Raw genomic sequence first — 17,692 nt, 5'->3', positions numbered from 1 at the left:
TGCAATATTTTGCAGGAGGGCTCATTCCTGTGCTCCAACTAGAGTATCTGTGAGGAGTTGCAGTGTTGTGGCACCAGTGCCTAAGGCCCAATTTTTCTGGCACCAGCACCACCACCAAAGGCCCAATTTTTCTGCCCCTGATCAACAGGTGCATGTAATTACAATTCTTGATTTAATATTTCACGGCAGGGCCCATTCCAGCGCCTACCAAGAGTAACTGTGAGGACTTACAGTGTTATGGCAACACCACCACCACCAAAGGCCCAATTTTTCTGCCCCTGTTCAACAGGTGCACATAATTACAATTCTTGATCTAATATTTCACAGCAGGGCCCGTTTCTGCACCCACCAAGAGTAACTGTGAGGACTTACAGTGTTGTGGCACCAGCACCACCACCACCACCACCAAAGGCCTAATTTTTCTGACCCTGTTCAACAGGGTCATGTAATTAAAATTCTTGATCTAATATTTCACAGCAGGGCCCGTTCCTGCGCCCAAAAAGAGTAACTGTGAGGGCTTACAGTGTTGTGGCAACACCAATACCTAAGGCCCCAATTTCTGCAGAGTATATAGGGCAGGCCCCTACTTTCAAACATCCAACAGAAAGTGAGGTGAAATCTTCTGAAGAGGTACACAGACAGCAAAACAAATGTCACAGGGGTGATAACCCTTCCCTATGTTTTCCAAAAAGCTTAAAATAGATTTTTTGGCTGGAGCTACAGTACCTGACCATGAGAAGACCTGGGCCGCCGCTAGCAAAAGAGCGGCAAAAGAGCAGAAGAAAGCGGAGGAGCCTGGCAGAAGAACCCGGACACTGGGAGAACAGGCCGGAGAGCGGCAGAAGAACCGGACACCGGGAGAAGAGGCTGGAGAGCGTGGAGATGTCGGAAGAAGACCCCCGAATTCGGAAGAAGACCCCCGGAGCTGCCTAATAAATGACTTTTAACACCTGTGTAGTGTGTTTTTTTATTGACACTTTTTCCCCCAGGTGAGTGGGTAGGGAAACGATGTACCCCATACTCATTCACATAGGATGGTAGGCAGGATCTGGGGTCCCCTTATTAATGGGGGCTCCCGGATTCTGATAAGCCCTCCGCCCGCAGACCCCGACAACCAACGGCCAGGGTAGAGGCCCTTGTCCTCATCAACATGGGGACAAGGTGCTTTGGGGTGGGGGGGCCCACAGGGCGCCCCTCCTACCCCAAAGCACCCACCCCCCCATGTTGAGGGCATGCGGCCTGGTACGGTTCAGGAGGGGGAACGCTCGCTTGTCCCCACCCCCTTTCCTGATCGGCCAGGCTGTGTGCTCAGATAAGGGTCTGGTATGGATTTTGGGGGGACCTTCATGCCGATTTTTTGGCATGCGGGTTCCCCTTAAAATCCACACCAGACCTAAGGGCCTGGTATGCCTTTGGGGGGGAACCCATGCCGGTTTTTTATTTAAAATTTGGCGCCGCGTTCCCCCTCATGATTCATACCAGACAGCTGTCAGCACTGCCTGTCGCTCATCGCTAAAGGAAAAAACAGTTTTCCTTTCTCGATGAGCGAGCCAGTTTGGCGCTGGCTCCCACGACGGGGGTCGTAGGTGTCAAATCTTGCCGATAACAGCGGCGAGATTGACACAATATTGCAGTCACCTACTGTACACTTTAAAAATGTACCAGTTCAAAATTACAAACAGATTCTACTTAACAACAAACCTAAAGTCCCTGTCTTGTTTGCATCGCCTGTATACTTCTGTTCAGAGTATATAGGGCTTGGGGGCCCCACGCCTTTCCTTTTTTTAATTTGGGTGCGGGGTTCCCCTTAATATCCATACAAGACCCAAAGGGCCTGGTAATGGACTGGGGGGGGTACCCATGCCGTTTGTCTCACTGATTTTCATCCATATTGCCGGGACCCGACATTACATTAAAGCTGCAAGCAGTTTTGAATTACTTTTATTCCTTTAAAAATGTCATTTTGTGCAGGGACTGGACAAAACACGCGCCACTTTACAGGCATACTATAGACAACCCCATGTACGATATTTAAAGGAATATTTTACTTTTTTTTTCACTTTAAGCATCATTAAAATCACTGCTCCTGAAAAAACGGACGTTTTTAAAAGTTTTGTTTGCATTGATACATGTCCCCTGGGGCAGGACCCAGGTCCCCAAACCCTTTTTAGGACAATACCATGCAAATTAGCCTTTAAAATTAGCACTTTTGGTTTCGAACGTTTGAGTCCCATAGATTTTAATGGGGTTCTAAAGTTTGCGTGAATTTTCGGTCAGTTCGCAGGTTCTGGTGCGTACCGAACCGGGGGGTGTTCAGCTCTTCCCTAGTTGTGGCTCAACACGGCCAGCTGCCAAAAAAAAGGACAAGCGTGCCCCACGGCCATGTGCTGAGGATGCACCGTGTCCATGACCAGCAATGTTGGCTGTAGACACAGAGCCTGCTTGCCTTTTTTTAGTGGCCTGTGAGCATCTGCCTCTCCTTGTTGGCCTTCCAGACATACTGTATTTGATGTATTTGTAATGTATTTGAATCGGTACTCCAGGAATGGCCTTCAGTGAGTTGTAGCTGCACATAGCTGGGATGTACATAGATATACTGAATATACTGGAGCTAACTGAATGAACTGCCTGCCTGTAATATATTAGGAACAGAACAACAGGAATGGTCTGCAGCGAGATCTAGCTGCACAGGATACAGTACTGGATATACTGCAGCTAACTGAATGAACTGCCTGCCTGTAGTATATTAGGAACAGAACAACAGGAACGGGCTGCAGCGAGATCTAGCTGCACAAGATACAGTACTGAATGTATCGCAACTAACTGAATGAGCTGCGTGCCTGTAGTATATTAGGAACAGAACAACAGCAATGGTCTGCAGCGAGATCTAGCTGCACAGGATACAGTACTGAATATACTGCAGCTAACTGAATGAACTGCCTGCCTGTAGTATATTAGGAGCAGAACAACAGGAACGGTCTGCAGCGAGATCTAGCTGCACAGGATACAGTACTGAATATACTGCAGCTAACTGAATGAAATTCCTGCCTGTAGTATATTAGGAAGAGAACAACAGGAATGGTCTGCAGTGAGATCTAGCTGCACAGGATACAGTACTGAATATACTGCAGGTAACTGAATGAACTGCCTGTCTGTAGTATATTATGAAGAGAACAACAGGAATGGTCTGCAGCGAGATCTAGCTAAACTGGATACAGTATATATATATATATATATATAGATATATATATCTATATATATAGATATATATATCTATATATATATATAGATATATATATATATATACAAAGCCTGGAATGTATATATATATATGTATACTAAATATACTGGAGCTAACTGATTCAACTATCTGCTCAATCTATCTAAATGAAATTAAATGACACTCTCTCTCTCTCTCTCTCTCTGAACGACGGAACACAATACACACGGCTGACGTGCAGGCGACCTTATATAGTGTGGGGCGTGTACTTAATCCCCTGAGCCATAATTGGCCAAAGGCACTGTGCCTTTGGCCAATTATGGCTCTGTTTGCTTACGACGCTGGCTGTGATTGGCCAAAGCATGTGGGTCATAGTGCATGCTTGGCCAATCATCAGCCAGCAAACCACTGCGATGATGCAGTGCATTATGGGCCTTGACGCGCCGCTCGAATTTGGCGCGAACGGCCCATAATGTTCGATCTTCGTCGAAAGATTGAACAGCTGATGTGCGAGTCGAACTTATGTTCGACTCAAACTTGAAGCTCATCCCTAATCTTGATAGAGAAGTCAGGGGAAGGGGCATGTGGGGAAGGAAATATTAAGAGCTCAGTTTTAGGAGGGAGGCTATCAACTGACCTAGGGAGGATGTGTAGATCGAGAATAGTAGAGGTCCAAGGACAGAACCTTGGGGGACCTCAACAGTAAGAGGAGTTGGAGAGGACCAAGTGGAGTTGTAAGTGACACTAGAGGTGGGATGAGATAAGTAAGATTCGAACCAAAGGAGAGTGAAGCCATGGAGACCAAGCAAATTTATTTTTTTGAGGAGGAGGGGGTAGTCAACTGTATCAAAGGCAGCGGAAAGGTCTAAGAGTAGGAGTACGGAATAATGACCGTTGGTTTTGGCTGTTAGTAAGACCTTTGTGAGTTTTAGGAGGGTGGTTTCTGTGGAGTGCTGTGGGCGAAATCCAGACTGAAGGGCATCAAGAAGGTTATTCTCAATGAGGTGTTCTCTCAGTCAGTTGTAGACTAAACGTTCAAGGAGTTTGGAGGCAAAAGGGGCTAAAGAGATGGGTCTTAGGTTGTTAAGATTGGTAGGGTCTAGTGAGGCCTTTTTTGGTATGGGAGTGACTAGCGCATGTTTTAGAGGGTTGGGGAAGATGCCAGTAGAGAGTGAGAGGTTGAAATTATGAGTTAAAGAGTGTAGGATAGAGTCAGATGGTGACCGTAGTATTTGAGAAGGAACAGGGTCCAGGGGGCAGGAGGTTAGGGGGGCGTTAGAAAAAAGTTTAGTGACTTTCTTTATAGTAGCTGGGTTAAAAGAAGGAAGTATTGAATGTACAGGAGGACAAGGAGTGTAAAGTGAAGGAGATATCTGTAGAGCGGAGATCTCGAGACGAATTGTCTCAATCTTATTTTTGAAGTGATTAGCAATCTCCTGGGCAGTGAGTAAGTTAGTGGGTGGACGTAATGGAGGACGAAGTAGAGTGGTAAAGGTAGAAAAGAGTTAACGGGGACTGCGTGACAGGGTGTTAATGAGAGTGATAAAGTAGGTCTGTTTGTCAGTGTGGAGACAGGAATGGTAATTATGGGGGGCAGATTTATATTGGCTGAAATCTTGCTGTGACTTAGTCTTACGCCACAGACGCTCAAGAGCGCGGCTACATTTTTTGAGGCTTCTGGTATTGTCTGTCTGCCATGGTTGTAGCAGTCAGGGCCTGATTCTGTGTATAGTGAGGGGGGCAAAGGTATCCAGGGTGGATGACAGTGAACTGTTGTAGACAGAAGTGGCCAAGTTTGGGCAGGACAAGGATGAGATTTTGTCATAGAGACAATCTGTAGCAGAAAAAAGAAGAAAAGGGTTAAGATGGCGAAGGTTTCTACGGGTAATAGTTTGGTAGTTGGAAGGCAAGGAGGAGGCAGACAAGGAGAGAGTAAAACTAATAAGGTGGTGATCAGAGAGAGGAAAAGGAATATTTGGAGAGGTCGTGCGGAGTTCATAGGTAGGATAATATGAGGTCAAGGCAGTTGCCAACAGCAGTGAGTAGAAGCGTGTGTCCATTGTTTTAGGTCAAATCAGAGGTTAGGCTCAGCAGCTTAGAAGCAGTGGGAGTGTTAAGATTAACAGGGATGTTGAAGTCACCAAGAATGATTGTTGTAATTTCAGAAGAGAGAAAATAGGGTAGCCAGGCAGAGAAGTGGTAAAGGAAGATTGATACCGGTCCAGGGGGCAGATAGATCACAGCAATTCTCAATGAAACTGTAGAAAATAGATGAATACAGTGAGCTTTAAATGAGGGGAGGGACAGAGAGGGGGGTGGATGAAGAACCTGAAAAGTGCTTTGAGGGGATAGGAGGATTCCATCACCACCTCCTTTCCGTTCACTAGGCCTGGGAGAGTGAGTCCACAGGAGGCCAACTGTCAGGGCTGGGCTCAGCCATTCCTTTTCTGAGCTGGCCGCTCAGCTGTCGGCTAATTGCCAGCTCCCATCTCTCTCCATAGTTACTCAGCTGTTGTTGATATCCTGCTCATCAGTCCTGCCTACTTAAGCCGTCCAGTCCAGAGGAGCTCTGCCTTTGTCTTGGTCAACATTACAAGAAACATCTCCTGCATTTCTGTTTAAAGACTGGCTTTGCTGACATCACTTCTGGCTCCAGATCCTGCTTGCTGTTCCACTACTTTGATCCCTGACTTCTGGCTTGGCTGACTATCCATTCTGGTTACTGAACTTTGGCTATGTTTGTTCTTTTGCTTTTATTATTAAACAAGTGTGATTTAACTGTACTTCTGTCTTGGTCTGAAAGCTCCTGAGTTGCACGGCTCAGCTGGAATCTCCTACTGTGGCCGCCCCGATATGTTTGTTGCAGGCTGACCCTTCTGCTGCTCCAGTCTCTATGCAGGCACTCGCCTCAAGTATTACCTCTATAAGAGGTATGTCTTGTTCCTCTCTGCTTCTCCAGCGATTTGGGGGCAATCCAGTCCAATGCAGAGGGTTTCTCAAACAGGTTGAGATATACTTTGAGATGCTGCCCCAGGCGTTTCCTACGGACAGAAGCAAAGTAGGTTTTGTGATATCTTTGCTTTCTGAGAGAGCCTTGGCCTGGGCAAACCCTCTATGGGAGATGCAAAAACCTGTTGTCTTGAGTTACCCTGAGTTTGTGGCTTCGTTTAAAAGGGTATTTGATGTTCCCGCATGCTCTGCTTCTGCTGCCAAGTGCCTCATGTCCATCAAACAGAGTACGAGAACTGTTGCCGTCTATGCCATTGAATTCCGTACTCCAACAGCAGAGGTTGCGTGGAACAATGAGGCCCTCGTGGCTGCTTTTTCTCATGGTCTCTCGGATACCATTAAGGATGAGATAATAGCCCGAGATATACCCACTGAGCTGGAGAGGTTGATCACGTTTGCCATCCTCATTGACTCCAGATTTAGAGAAAGACTCTCTTTTAAGGAGCGCTTGCGGAAGCCTCCTGTACGTTTGTCTCCGAGCTTTGCAGTCCCACCCGTGCCTCCCTCACCTACCATGCCTCCTGGTACCGAGTCGGGCAGTGAGGGTGAACTCATGCACTTGGGTTTCACACATCTCTCTGCGGATGAGAGAACCTTTGGGTTGAGCTGATTATGGCCCCAACAGTGCTCACTGGTACAGTCAGAAGTTTTTGAAATCCTTCTGTAACCAATGCCATCAGTATGTTTAGTAACAATAATGCCCCGTACACACGGTCGGACTTTGTTCGGACATCCCGACAACAAAATCCTAGGATTTTTTCTGACGGATGTTGGCTCAAACTTGTTTTGCCTACACACGGTCGCACAAAGTTGTCGGAATTTCCGATCGACAACCACGCGGTCACGTACACCACGTACGACGAGACTAGAAAAGGCCGGTTCAGAACCAAGCGCGGCACCCTTTGGGCTCCTTTTGCTAATCACGTGTTAGTAAAAGTTTGGTGAGAGATGATTCGCGCTTTTTCAGACTCGTGGCTTTCAGATCGTTTTCTGCCGTTCAGTTTATGCTTGTGGGTTTGTATCTGCTCTTCAGTGCGTGCAAGCAAGTTCCGCGTGACTTTAAGTAGTCAATGTATTCTTGTTCGTTCGTTACTGGTTTTCAGGTCGCTCTTCACAGGCCTTGCTGTTCTTCAGTGCGTTCTGTTACTTCGTTCTGAGCAGCCGACCGTTTTCTAGCCATGTTTCGTATGCGTACTCCTCGTAGAGTTCGTGCTGTGCGGGGGCTTGGTGTTGGGGTCCTGACCTTGACACAAGTCCAGTCTATGAACAGGGTGAGGAGGAGTTCATGGACCAAGAATTGGTTGCTTCAGCGTGACCAGTTCTCTCATATGCCTTTGCTCCGTGAGATCCGTGAGAATAATCCTGATGATTTCAGGAACTTTCTCAGGATGACGGACCCCGTGTTTCACCGTTTGTTGACTTCGCTGACCCCCTATATTAGCAGGCAGGATACCTGCATGAGGCAAGCCATCACTCCGGAGCAGAAGTTGGTCGCTACCTTGCGGTATTTGGCCACAGGGAGAAGTCTGCAGGACTTGAAGTTCTCAACAGGCATCTCCCCCCAGGCTCTGGGTATCATTATCCCAGAGACCTGTTCTGCCATCATCCAGGTCCTGCAGAAGGAGTATATGAAGGTAAGATTTGTATCCTTTTATATCACATTTTATTGTATTGAATGTTTGCTAATATATTGTATTTCTTTCCTCATTCCCTAATTACCATGATTGGAATATGCTGTCAATGTCCCCTTTGTTCTCATGCATGCTGGATTTTTATGTAATTATTATTTTATGTCCTTCATACATATTTGCCCTTCAATAACCTCTCCAGCATGGTGTCTCCTGCCCTATATTCACCTCATGTAGTCACTTAACAATGTATTTTATCAGCTCCATAGTAGTGCTTTACCCCAAACACCCCCTAAAATGTTTGGAAATGTTATTTTTGATTTAAATTCAGGCAGAGTGCCAGAGGCTTTTTTTGTGGTGTCCCCAAATTTTTTGTAACCCTCCCTCCCCCAACTGCTAAGTCAGCTGATCCCAATTCTCTATCCTCAATCATCTATCTGCTGACTTTGCCAAACCCATACACACTATACCCATCTCTTTACTGGTCAGATTTATGGATGAATTCCCCAAAGCATGTAGTGCAAGGGCCTGCCTGTATACTTTCCAATGGTACTGTTTAAAGTTTTTGTATCCTACTATTATCTTGATAGGCAATATCAGAATGTTCAAATGTGCTCAAATGTGTACAGTGTGTATTTATATCTTTGTATTATGACACTTCTTACCTGTCCAGTGGTCTGCCAATAGTGTAACTAAGGAGGGGCTGTTCCAAGTAATACCCTGTATTTAGGCATTCATCTCTCAATGAAGTGAAGAGGGTTACCTGTCCAAGAGTCCCCCCCCTATAATGTTAGAAATGGCCCATGAGAGGGGGGGAGGGGGAATATGATAGGTGTAACTTATACTTTGTTGTTGTTAAATTCCCCTTAGTAAATGCTATCTGGAGGTTGCCCCATAATGTTTGTGTATAATCTGCTTGCCATATATCTTTGAAAAAATAGTAATGTTTATTGTTTTTTCCTCAACAGTTTCCTTCAACGCCACAGGAATGGCAGACTGTGGCCTCCCACTTTGCCCAGCGGTGGGACTTTCCTAACTGCGGAGGGGCAATTGATGGGAAACACGTCCACATCGTCCCACCACCCAACTCGGGGTCGTACTATTATAATTACAAGGGGTTTAATAGTATAGTGATGTTGGCGGTGGTGTCGCTAATTACGAGTTCTTGTATGTGGATGTGGGGAAGAATGGCCGGATGTCCGATGGTGGAGTGATCGCCCAGACGGAGTTCTACAGGCGTCTCCAGAATGGCAGCTTGGACTTGCCACCTCCAGAGGACAATGTTGAAGGTCTCCCATTTGTGTTTGTTGCTGATGAAGCATTTGCGCTGGGGGACCACCTGATGCGGCCATTCCCGATGAGGACCCTCACCCCGGAACAGAGGGTTTTTAATTACCGGCTGGCCAGAGCCCGAAGAGTGGTGGAGAACACATTTGGAATCCTGGCCAGCCGGTTCCGATTATTTCTGACACCCATCCATATGGCGGAGTATAAACTGAACCATATAATACTTGCCTGCTGTGTTCTCCATAATTTTTTAAGAAAACATTCAGCCAACTATGCTGGCTCAGTTGGGCCTGAGGCCGAAATCCCAAATCCATCAACACTGACGGCGCTTGAAAGTGGCCGTCCTGGCTTGCCCTCCCTGAATGCCCGTGATGTCCAGTTACGCTACCTGGAGTTCTTTGCGGGTAGGGGGGCTATCAATATGCCAGACAATCTGTGACACCTTTTTCAAATAAATAACAACCAAAAGAAATTCTTTGTGGACATTTACTGCTTGTGTTTGTTTTAGCTGACCCTGACAGAAATGTGTTGAGTGCAGAAAATGTCGTGATTGGGTAACCTTATAAAAAACACTGTTGGCTGGTACTTCCTAAATGCAAAAACACATTTCACTACAAGTGCACTTGCAACTGCACTGAACCTGCACTTGTAGTGCAAAGTGGATTTGCCCTTAGGAAATAACCCCCATTTTTGCATAAAACAGCAATTACATCACCCCAAAAGTGTTGTAGTGTTGAGACAATAATCCACACATTCTTGAGTAAGGCACTTTTTTATACCTGCACAATCACATGTGCATTTACGAAAGGTTTTTAAAACAAACCAACATGTTTGTTGTATAACAATGTTTGCAGTAGCATTATCAAAAATCTAAATATCCATTTCAGATAAAACAGGCCTGTGTAAAACCAACAAGAAAGCCAAAAAACTTGAACTTACAAAGTTCACATATGGTAAAACCTGAAGGCTATATCAGACATCAGTATTTAGGAACTGGGTTTGATATAGCGTTCAGATGGGGGGAAATCACCCCTGGAAAAGCCAAATTTGGAAGATGCACACCAATTTACGAATGTCAACATGTGCTATCTGCCATCAGGGGGGATCAAGGGACGTGTTTTGGGGGAGAAAGCCCTTCCTCAACGCTACTTTATAATTGAGGAAGGGGTTGCACCCCCAAAACGCGTCCATTGATCTCCCGTGATGGCAGATAGCACATGTTGGCACACTGTGTGCATCCTCCAAATTTGGCTTTTCTAAACATTGAAAAAATTTTGTTAAGATTGGACCACGATAAAACAGGTGATTTTGTGGGGTTTAAATTCACCCCAAAACATCAATGATGTTATTATTTTTTTTAATAACATCACTGATTTGTTGCTGGATGTTTTGCAATTGGAGATTACACCCCATGATCTCCCCGATCAGTATCTGGGCACTTTCAGATGTAAAGCGTTCTGGATCACGATCACCTAAAAAGAGATAAAGAACAAAAAAAAAGCTCTCAAAAATCTGCCACCATCCATCTCTTTTACCTGAGTCTGTGGTCGCAGACACTCACCTGTTGTGGTGCCAATCTCCACCACATCTTCTTTTTCCTCCTGCTCTTCTTCTTGGGTTGGTATTTCCCCTTCTTCCAGAGGGGGGGGTCTCTGGTCTCCTGGGATGAGGGGTGTCCGAGTCTTTTATCCCCTATGTAAAACAAAAATGGTATAATTAGCACACAGATATTTGATCGCAGAACTAGAAATAGGAAACATTGCTTGGAAGTGGGGTACAATTGTCTATTTTAGCCGAGTTCCAAGATGTATATTTTTTATTGCCCTTTGTCAGGCTGCAATACTTTACCTGTTTAGTACAAGCTTCACAGATGTAGCCCCCCCTATAGTATACACTGGAGCATCAGTGTGCCCCCCCTAATAAAAATGGTGTTCTTGTGTCCCACACTAGTGCTCCAGTGTCCAGATGTGAAAACAGCTGCTCAGTGTCCTCTCCTTACACACAATCTAGTTTGCATTTCATTCTAGTAACAAACCCATCTACACAAACAAATATTTGCCATCCAAGTAGGCCCCCAAAAATGTGTGAAAATGCATATGGCCTAAACAATGGTGTTCTGGAGGCCGAAAGAAAAATGTTTGATATGAACAAATAATGGGCCCATGAACATTAAAGTTGACCTTTTTAAACGTTACAATTAATAAAAGCATATGGAGCAGAACGAACGTAATAAAGACAGAAAGAATAGGAACACAGCACAACTACTTACTTTTTTGCAGCACTCTCCGGATCTTTCGGTACTGCTCTGGCTCTCTCAACTTCAGGCCCGACCACCGCTTCCTGAGCTGATCTTTAGACCTTCGTACCCCGAAATTCCGCTCAAGACTCCTGACCACTTTCGCCATGATTTTGGCCTTTCGGATGTTGGGGTTGGGGTAAGGCCCATATTTTCCGTCATAGTCGGACTTCTTCATGATGTCGACCATCTCCAACATCTCCCCAAACGACATATTTGTGGCCTTAAAATGTCTCCTTCTGGATCGGGACGTGCCTGGATCCGGGCTTTCCTCCTCCTCGTTGCTAGAATTAGCACGCACCTGTTGTAACTCCGCCATCATGCTCTTCCCCCACTGCGCCGAACGAAAAGGGGCGGGGAATACACTAGAAAGAACGTCAGGGGCGGGCGGAGTTACACACATGCGCAGTGTGTATAAAGCGTAACACGCGTGCGTATTACGTACGATCTGTGAGCGGAGGAAGGAGCATTGGACGCGCCGATCGTAATAACGAAGGTAAGAGACAAACTTGTGCCTATACTGCTTCTAGATTAAGGCCTATATTGTAACAAGATTAGGAGAGTTTTGACTGACATTGGGCTTTGTCTTGTGTTGTGTCTTGCAGTGAACATGGATATCTTAATGAAAGACAATGACTTCATGTCAGTATTCATAGAGATGCTAAGTGAGCTGCCCTGTCTGTGGGAGATTACCCACCCCCATTTCAAGAACCAAGCAAAGAGGAAGGCAGCACTGGAGCAATTGTGTGAAATTGTGAAGCAGGTGACCCCCACGGCAGACACTACCTATTTAAAGATCTTAATCGGTTTCCTGAGGAGCACATATCTGAGGGAGCGCAAGAAAGTCCTGGATTCGCAGAGATCCGGAGCAGCAGATGACATCTATGTCCCGAGGATGTTTTACTACGACAGGCTGCACTTTCTGGCAGGCCAGACTGAACCCAGGCCATCCCTCTCCAGTCTTCCTTCCACGCTTCCTTCCCCCCCGGCTGAGGCTTCTGATGACCAACCTGGGCCTTCCAGGCATGTAGAGGAGCCCAGATTGAGCCAGGTATAGCATTCCTCTAAATATTTCTGCTTGTACAATCAATAATGTTAACTAGATGTTAGTTGGGAATACTAATTTAGGATTGTGATTGATGATGCAAAAACTAAAACGATGTCCCTTTTTCATACACAGGGAAGTCTCAGCCAGGAGGTGGCCAGGCCGAGCCGGCTGGCTGATATCAAGGTCCCTCCACCCCCACTGAAAACAGAAAGTGGCAGTAGGAGGAATACCCTAGAGGAGGCTGCTATAGCATTCTTTTGGAGGGCTACAGAGGTCCTGGGAGCACCCCACACCATGCAGGAGAACATTGCTGCCTTCATAGCCTATAAAATGCAGAGGATGGAGGAGGGCCAAAAAGCCATGTGTGAGGCCCTCATATCGGAGGCTCTGGAGAAAGGTATGAGGGGCCAAATTACACCTCACACACATCTTTGGGATGGTCCTCCTCCTCCTCCCTCTCCTCCAGGTCCTACCAGTCCTCCTCCAGGTCCCCCCAGTCCTCTTCCTCCTCCAGGTCCTACTCCTCCTCCAGGTCCTACTCCTCCTCCTGCCACATCTCCAACTGCACAGCCACAGCCCGGAAGGAAGCATGGAAGGAAGACCAGACAGTGATTGCCCTGGGTTCAGTCTGGTCGGCCAAAAGATGCAGCCTCTTGTGGTACCACAGCCTGGGGACACAGATGTCATCTGCTGCTATCCGGATCTCTGCGAATTCTGGACCAGACTGCCCTCCCTTACATATGGACTCCTCAGGCCACCAATTTTAATGTTGAAGAATTGATGTCTGCCGTGGGGGTCCCAGGCTTCGCTAATTTCTCCTGTTGATCCAGTGTTGCCTTCCTCTTTGTTTGGTTCTGAGCCCTTAATAAAGGATTTTTGTTTTGAATTATACTCTCCTATGTGTTTTACTTCAAAAAGGACAGTTGGTTTGTGAGGATTCAGGTACATTTCAAATATACAATGTGAAATGAACAAGGGACACCAACACCAAACAATCTCCTGGAGATTAAATAATAAAAGATATCAATGGTGTTGGGGTAACTTGACACACAAAACACACACAAAAATATTCTGGAGTAAAAATAAAAATAACATTGAACAAAAATCAGCCTTGGAAAAAATCCAAACATTAAAGAAAAAAAAAGGCTTAAAATCCAAAATAAAAAAAAAATAAAAAATATAAAACTGTCAGATGTGACAACTAATAACAATATATTCAGGGAATCCCACTAAAAAAACACAAATAAAACTTTGTGAGAAGTGTGTGTGAATATGAGCAGCAAAACGACTTAATTCTTGTCACATTATAAAGAAGAAGAGAGTGCGCTGTATTAAACCATTTTGAACATTGCAGCGTGACAAAAGTGCTGTATCCATTGCGAACGCTAAGTTTACCAGAACGAGCTGTCCCGTGTCGGAATTTCTTCTGAGCATGCGTGGCACTTTGTGCGTCGGAACAGGCCACACACGGTCGGAATTGACGCGATCGGATTTTGTTGTCGGAAAATTTTATCTCCTGCTGTCCAACTTTGTGTGTCGGAAAATCCGATGGAAAATGTCCGATGGCGCCCACACACGGTCGGAATTTCCGACAACACGCTCCGATCGGACATTGTCCATCGGAAAATCCGACCGTGTGTACGGGGCATAAGGGTGCGAAGATCTTGAGAGAGCTCTTTGCGTTTCCCTCTCATGAGATGTTTCTTGTGTGACACCTTGGTAATGAGACACCTTTCTTATAGGTCATTGGTTAAGACTGAACCAGCTAATATTAATTTGCACTGACAAGGAGTGGGATTGCTTTCTAATTACTGATAGATTTCTGCTGGTGTCTTGACTTTCCATGCCTTTTTGCACCACCCTTTCTTGTGTTCAATACTTTTTCTCCACTGTATATTGCACAGGAAAGACCTATATTTTGTCTACACTGTGTGATATTAATTGAATTGTGCTTGCTGAAAATTAATCCATCTTAGCACATATATTGCTCTTAAAACACAAGCAAAGGGAGACGCATGCGTGGCTTGTGAGATGGTGGACACGTGAGAGCTGAGCTCCGGTCCCCATCTCCTCGTTTGTGGCTCCTGCAACGCTACATAGCCACCCACTGCCCCAGGAGCAGCACCAATCGCAGCCAGAAGTGCACTCCATGGGCAAAATCGGAGACCAGAAGGACAACTACCGAGGTTTTATGCCGCTGCCTCCATTCCGGCCTAGTCAGCACATGGAGCAATACCTCCTTAGGCCTCAATCCCTGTCCTCAAGTAACCCGTCGAATCTGCCGGACCCTGTCAAACTCCCTCTAATGGCTGAAGGTATGTTGGCCCACATGCCCCAGCAGTTGGACCACATGCCTCAGCAATCCCAGCCCACAGAATCTACAGCGATGGTGATTGTTGCTGTGCTGGATATAAAGCTACAAATCTTGCTTCAGGATTTGACATTATAATGAGACTAAGGAGGTTGGGAATATTGCACAGAAACTTAGAGGTGAGATTGATCAACTTGAAGAATGTACAGTACTGATACCCTGAAAAGCAAATTTGATAAGCTTGTTCAGTATGTACATGTCCTTAAAGAAGATAACGCTGCCCTTAAACACACAGTTTCTCAACTCCAACTGCAGCAGTTAGATTTGGAAAACAGGAAACGTAGCCAAAATCTCCGGATTCATGGAGTTCCTGAATCCATTAATGATAAAGAGCTTCGCCAGTATCTTTTGGCCCTGTTTATCACCTTGGCCCCTCATATCCCAGATATAGATTGGTGCCTAGACAGAGCCCACATGTCATTTGCCCAAAGCCACCTCAAGGCTCCAACCCAAGGGATGTTATTGTTCGCTTCCACTATTACGAAACCAAAGAAGCTCTTACTATTGCTACCCGTAATAAATCTTGCATAGACTTCAAGGGCGCCAAGATTCAAATCTTCAGTGACCTCTCACCCATTACATTGGCTAAGAGACGTAATTTACGCCTCATCACTACTCATCCTAAAAACCACCAAGTTCAAGTTGCCTATCGATGGGGCTTCCCTTTCCGCTTATCTGCTTCTAAAGATGGTGTGCAGTTCTCACTAAAAGATCTTTATGAAAGCAGGGCATTCAATCGCAACCTGGGCCTTCCACCTATCTCTGAGGAGGACCTTCAGCTTCCTATTCCGATTGCAAAAAAAAACACTCCTGACACTGGCCAAGATCTGGACCCCAGTACGTCGAAGATCGTGGAAAGCGTCTACAACACCTCAACGGGCTGCTCCTTCCAGATTCCCTACCTGACCACTGAATGCAGCTGGAAACTCTTCTACTTCTCCACAGACAATCCACATTTGATTCGTCTGTGTCTGGGACTCCAATATGTGAGTCTTCCATTTATACCCGGAAGATCCTTTCCCGCTCTTCTGAAATACTCTATGTTTTTCTGGTTAATTCTATTTGATCAAGTTACATACCTAGAGGTGACAGACCCTACCGTTGGATCTTGCAGGTAGCCATTGACCTCACCAATATCCAAGGCTGCTGCCTTGGATCCCTAAAGATGTTTTCTATTCTTCAGGCCTTCTACAATGTTTTCTTTTCTCTCAATGTTACTACTAACTTTTTTTTTCTATGTATATTTTTTTTATACCCTTTGTTACTTTTTTAGGAGGTCTTTTTTTGGCCTTCTCTGGGTTACCTGATGCACTTTCTGTTGCATCATTTCAACAAACCAGCTTCACTGTATTTTATGTTCCATGCACCGTAGATCTGTGTCTATCTACCTATTACCAAAGCTAACATTGAAACTTATCATTATGATTTATAATAGCTCTTAAAGTATTTTCTTGTAATGATAAGGGCTTCAATTTCATTTAAAAACGATGGATAGCTTTGAAGGTATTCAAGGCCTCTGGAGCAGATGTAATTATGGTTCAGGAGACTCATTTCCGACCTGGGGGCTCTTTTAAGTTTGCTTCCAAGCACTTCCCTACTACTTTTGTTACATCCGATCCCTCTGGGAAGGCCAGAGTAGCAATTTTAATTAAACGCTCAAGCCCCATTTGAATACTTTCTTCAATATTAAATCCCAATGGTCGGTTTGTGCTCCTGAAGTGTACCCATCTGAATACATCCTTTACTTTGGCAAACATACAGTGTATGCCTCTAATTCGGGACAGATTGGTTTTCTTACAAAACTTTTTGAAAAATTTTAGACAATTTCATAGCCTTTTATGGTTGTAGGAGGCGATTTTAATATGTGCATGTCCCCGACCAAAGATAGACTTGCCTTGTTTCGAACTACCCCGCCGACCCAAGCTCAAAAACGATCCACCTCCTTTCACAAATTGGTTCGATCTTACAACCTTTATAACACATGCAGAGTAAAACACCCTGCCCACAAATAGGGATGAGCTTCGTGTTCGAGTCGAACCCATGTTCGACTCGAACATCGGCTGTTCGATCGTTCGCCGAATTGCGAACGTTATGGGCCGTTCGCGCTAAATTCGTGTGGCGCGTCACGGCCCATAATTCACTGCGGCATCGCAGTGCATTGCTGGCTGATGATTGGCCAAGCATGCACTATGACCCGCATGCTTGGCCAATCACAGCGCCGTCAGTAGAGAGAGCTGTAATTGGCCAAAGCCAGGGTGGCTTTGGCCAATTATGGCTCAGGGGATTTAGTACACACCCCACACTATATAAGGCCGCCTGCACGGCGGCCCTGTGTAGTGTGTGTTCCGGTGTGCTGAGAGATAGAGAGAGAGAGAGACAGTGTCATTTGATTTGAGTTAGATAGATTAGGCAGAACAGTCAGTCAGTTAGCTGCACTTACAGTGTATTGTGTATATATATGCATCCCAGGTGTTGCATATATATATATACACTGTATTCAGTTTAGCTAGATCCGTTCCTGTTATCTTCTATCTAGACTATTTACATTTAATGCAGTGCGTCCTGCTCACAGTGTTCAGCTAGATCCGTTCCTGCTATTTACATTTAGTGCAGTGCGTCCTGCTCACAGTGTTCAGCTAGATCCGTTCCTGTTATCTTCTAGACTATTTACATTTAGTGCAGTGCGTCCTGCTCACAGTGTTCAGCTAGATCTGTTCCTGTTAAATTCCTACTGACAGGCAGGCTTGTCTGGTTACAGTATATAAAGCTACCTGAAGAAAATTACAGGTGTTCTATTTGATCCTATTAGTACCACGGTCAGGCAGCTAGACTA

The sequence above is a fragment of the Aquarana catesbeiana genome, linkage group LG01 (genome assembly GCF_042186555.1).
Source record: "Aquarana catesbeiana isolate 2022-GZ linkage group LG01, ASM4218655v1, whole genome shotgun sequence".
NCBI lineage: Eukaryota > Metazoa > Chordata > Amphibia > Anura > Ranidae > Aquarana > Aquarana catesbeiana.
Note: the sequence above shows the minus strand (reverse complement) of the source record.